The 5155-nt window shown below is 39.9% G+C and overlaps 1 non-coding gene across 1 annotated transcript; it reads right to left on the minus strand.

The window, feature by feature from the left end:
- Positions 1–4528: 4528 nt before the first annotated feature.
- On the minus strand, positions 4529–4635 carry LOC141687662 (small nucleolar RNA R71). Its single transcript, XR_012561151.1, has one exon. It is a non-coding gene; the product is annotated as a small nucleolar RNA R71 (small nucleolar RNA).
- Positions 4636–5155: the final 520 nt, after the last annotated feature.

Raw genomic sequence — 5155 nt, forward strand, 5'->3', positions numbered from 1 at the left:
TCCAGCTTGGAAAAAGTGAGTGAGAGGAGTTCCACCTTAGATGGTGAAGGTGAGGGTGTGGGGTGGGAAGCCAAGGGGAGCCCTTGATGCAAAACAGAGAGAACATGAGAGAAAAGCAGGTACAGAAGAATGGGAAGAGCCCATTGTTAGTGAGTTAAGGGATGTCAATGAGGCTGAAAAGAAGCAGCTATTTCAGCAAGAATATCAAGCTATCTTAGACACTGTTTCTTATGAAGCTGAGGCATTTACTCACCATGTTCCAGCTTATCAAACTTTGGATGAACATGACAATGAGGCTGCTGAGAGAATACTAAACTTGGTGCACACAACAACTTCAATGCTAAGGGCCAAGGATGCAATTAACTCACTTCCACCTGCAACTGTTGATGATTTTGAGTTAGATTCTAGTGGCACATTTTGGGATGCTTCTAATGATGAAGAGGATTTCATGGACATAGGGGGAGATGCAGGTCCTAGCTTAAGCACAAACACTCCAGCATGGATGTTTAGCAAAGACTGCAGTGAACATCAATTCAAATCAACTATTTCCACATTATCTATCAGACTCAAACAGCTCTTCAAGTCACTACAGATGCCAACACCAAAAGTCTTCTCCAAGAACATCTTAAGTCTCTTCACCTGCATAAAATCCAATCTCTAAAGCAAAGTCAAGATGTGACTGAGATCAAGACAGAAATTGGACAATTCAAGAAGGACATCACTGATAGATTGGAGTCTATTCTTCCTGACACTATAATGAGAGATATCAACAGGCAACTCAGGAAAGATTCTGGCTTAAGTAGCAAGGTTGATTATTTGGACACTAGGCTGAAAGCACTAGAAACTTCAATCACTAAAATCCAAATCAACCAAGTTCACCAGACACTCCTTCTTCAGAAATTGGTGGATGCACAAACTTCCAACCCTGCTCAACTTGTTACTAACAAAAAGGGGGAGAAAGATGTACTTGTCTCAGTTAGTGAATGGGAGACAACTGCAATCATTTCAGTTAGCAAAGAGGAGTCATCTAGTGAAGGGGAGAAAGTGCACAACATTCAAGTCACTAAAGTGATTGTTCCAGCAATTACTTTCTCTAAACCACCATTTCTGGATAGCATTGACTTGATCAAGATAGCAGCTGAACTAGAGCTAAAAGAGAAATGGAAGAAGCTTGATGAAAAGATTAAGAAGAATTTTGGTCCAATTGAGAAACAAGACAAAGCTGTGAAACACTTCACTCAATTGAGACCAATTTCAATCAATGAAATGAGCTTAGGGAATATGGAAAGGGGTCAACCCTCAGCAAGAAGACTTAGGCCAATGTGATTTTACATCCAAAGAAAAACTACTCAAAGAACTCAACCAAAAATCCATTGGACCTAGTCTATGCAACTCCCAAGCCTAATAAAAAGAAGCTGCTTGGTAGATCTATTGCTTATCACAAAGATCCCAGAGACTCAGTCTTGAAGAAAAGAATTGCTAAAATCTACAGGCATGGCAAATTGACCTGTGTGATGGCTGGACATCCACAATTTGCAGAAGCTAAGAAAGAAGAAAAGGTAAGGCTCAAACAACAGCAAAGGCAAGCTGCCTTAGATGCCAAGAAGCAAGCTAAAAACCATGTAACCACGGAATCTGAAATGCCTGTTGTGAGAGCTGAGTCTCTGAATGAAGAAAAGCAAGAAGAACCAAAGCAGAAAAAGAAACCAAGACTGAAATTCAGACCAAAGAGGAAGCTGGATTTTGATGAAGACAGGGAAGAGTACATGTCAACCCAATCTACCACTTCAAGTCAACCAGCCATGCCTAAAATGGAGCAGGCTGAATTGAAGGTTTATTCTGATATAAATTTCCATGGTGAACCCATAATTCCCAAGGATGAACCTTTAGATTGGGAAAGCCTACCAATACCTGATGTAAACATCCCAATTCCAACCAAACCAAAGAAAACAAAGTCAAGAGCATTCAAAAAGGTCAAACTTGTTAGACTTCAATCCAAAGTCTTAGCCAAACCCAAACCAACTGTCAATAAGGGATATCAACTCTACATCTGTGACATTAAGGAATTCTCTAACATCAATCTTTACTTAGATGAGCTAGATGAATTTAGAGCTATTGATGCTTATAAAAGACTCCCAGAAAGATTGGTATACAGGTACAAGGGTGGAAAAGAGCTAACTTGGCCTCTTCACAGAATTTTCAATGAAGGCTATTCTGTTCTAGTAAAGATTTTCTCCTCAATAAAGAAGAACTTTGGGTTCAACATTGTTGCCAAAAAGATGGTACTGAATAAAATTGAGGAGATAATGAATAGCAGGAGAGATCCAAATACATTCCCAAGAGTCTTATATATTCCCTAAAATGGAGATAGAGTGCATTTGAGACCAAACTGGATAATTGATAAGTGGCATTTTATACCACTTAGAACGTCTTAAAATGGCTTAAATTGGTGTCTTGAAATCAAGTATTTTGTGTATTTGATGCATTTTTCTAGTGTTTATGCATTTCAGGGTATTAGTTGCATTTCGGGGGAGGAATCATCAAGAATAAGCCTTGGCATGTGTTCACCATTGCGAGAGGAAAGGAATGGGCAGATTACGGCGAAGAAATGGAGCAAACCTGGATTTTTTCCAGTAGAGGCCTGCGCGCCCGCGCAGCAATGCTGAGCGGCCGCGCAGCAACCTGCGCGCCCGCGCAGCTATGCTGAGCGGCCGCGCAGGGTCAGGGAAAAAGATAAATTATTTTAGACTTCTACTTCTGTTTGGCTTCCAACTTCTATATAATCTGAGTTTTATGGGACTATTATATAGGTAGATTTGAGACGTTTTTCACAGAGATTATTAAGGGGATTATGTTTTAGATTGTGTTTTACGCAAGAAGCGAAGGAGATAAGGAAGAAGACCGATTTAGCACACCGCAACGAAGAGGAAGTATATATTCTTGTGATTCTTGTTTCGTTGTAACGTTGGATGCTAGTTTTCTTGCTTTGACTTATTTACTCTTGTGACGTACTCTATTTTAATATAATTAGTTTAGTTATTATTTTCTTGTGTTTGCTTATCATGATTTCATATGAACCCATGATGGCGATAAGTTCTATTATGGGCTAATCGTGATCATGGGATTGCAACGGATTTATTATGGAATTCTTTAGTTAATTGTTTAATACTTTAGTGTGTGATGATTGCTTGATATCTGGTATTGGTTGTGCGTATTCATCTTATGTGCGTCGCGAACATATAAGATAGGGTGTTAATCTCTTGTGAAGCGACGGTGGATCTTGAGATTTAGAACTTGCCATGCTAGCATAGGTTCATGTACGTTGAGCATGATTAGTGGGTAACTCTAATAGTTTTATTTGCCCTATGTAATCAAAAGGAATAACTTGTGCTTAAATCGTTGTGTTGTCAATTTCTGTAGACATATAGGAACTCAACATAATTGATGACTATTCAACTTCTATCTTAATTGTGGATGCTTGGTAGAATGGTATTAGTACAATGAAAGTTGGCTTTTATCAGTTTCGTGTTATTCAGTTAATATCATCACTGTCACATGCTAAAGGTAATAACAATGGCTATAGAAGGAAGTAATAATGAAGTTGTGATCTCATGAGTGTTTTATTATTGATAAATTGAAGTGTTAGTTAAGTGGTTAATTAAGTAGTTAATTATAGTTAATATTTAATCAACAATTTTAGGTGTTATTATCTTAACATTGAGAAGTAATCATACATTGGTGAGTGAGTTTAATTAGACAATAATTTAGTCTGAGTCTCTGAGGGAACGAACTAGAAAGTATTCTATATTACTTGCGAACGCGTATACTTGCGTGAATATTAGTGCGTGTTTTCTCCCTAACAAGTTTTTGGCGCCGTTGCCGGGGACTCGGCGTATTTGTTTAGTTTATGTACTTACCATCATTGGTCATGAGGACTCAGTGATTAGGACGTAGTAGTTACTTACTCTTTTCGGTTGTGTTTCAGGTACTTTAGCAAGCGTTTATGCAAACTCGTTCTCGTGCTCGCAAGAGGACTTTAGATACAGCTGAGGAGACAGACGAAGTTCTTGATATTCCGGAGAAGTTAGATTTTGAGGATTCGGATTCAGGAACTGAGCAGAAAGAACCAATAAACATGGGAGATCGTATTGTTCAAGCTGATCCAGCTCTTATGGATTTTTCTCGGCCTAAAATTGATGACATTCAGTCAACCATCCTTCATTCGGCTATTCAAGCTAACACCTTTGAAATCAAGCCGGGCACTATTCAGATGGTGCAGAATTCTGTTTCTTTTGGAGGAGCGGCAACTGAAGACCCCAACATGCACATAAGGAATTTTGTCGAGATCTGCAGCACTTTTAAGTATAATGGCGTGACTGATGAGGCTATCAAGTTGAGGCTTTTCCCATTCTCACTGAGGGATAAGGCTAAAGACTGGTTACATTCTGAACCAGCTGGGTCCATCACTACGTGGCAAGATCTTGCGCAAAAGTTTCTGGTGAAGTTTTATCCAATGGCAAAGACTGCTGCTATGAGGAGTGCTCTTACTCATTTTGCGCAGCAACCTACAGAATCTATGTACGAGGCTTGGGAACGCTACAAGGAAATGTTGAGAAAATGTCCACATCATGGAATGCCGGATTGGATGGTGATCACTGGTTTCTATAATGGTTTGGGGGCCCAATCTCGGCCCATGCTCGATGCAGCAGCTGGAGGCGCCTTATGGGCTAAAAGCTATACTGAGGCGTATAATCTTATCGAGACGATGGCTGCAAATGAGCATTAAAACCCAACTCAGAGGATGACGTCAGGCAAGGTTGCAGGTATTCTGGAAGTTGATGCAGCCACCGCTATTGCAGCCCAGCTCCAAGCGCTATCAATGAAGGTTGATTCTCTGGCTATGTATGGAGTTAATCAAATAGCTATGGTTTGTGAGCTTTGTGCAGGTTCTCATGCTACGGATCAGTGTTCTCTTGTCAACGAATCTGTTCAGTATGTGAATAATTACTAGCGACAACAGCAGCCTGTGCCAGCGACCTATCATCCTAATAACAGAAATCATCCAAATTTCAGCTGGGGGAATAATCAGAATGCTATTCAGCCACCATATTAGCAAGGAGTGAGTAAACAGTTTAACCCACCTGGATTCCAGCAA

This window comes from Apium graveolens, chromosome 9, assembly GCF_009905375.1.
Source record: "Apium graveolens cultivar Ventura chromosome 9, ASM990537v1, whole genome shotgun sequence".
NCBI lineage: Eukaryota > Viridiplantae > Streptophyta > Magnoliopsida > Apiales > Apiaceae > Apium > Apium graveolens.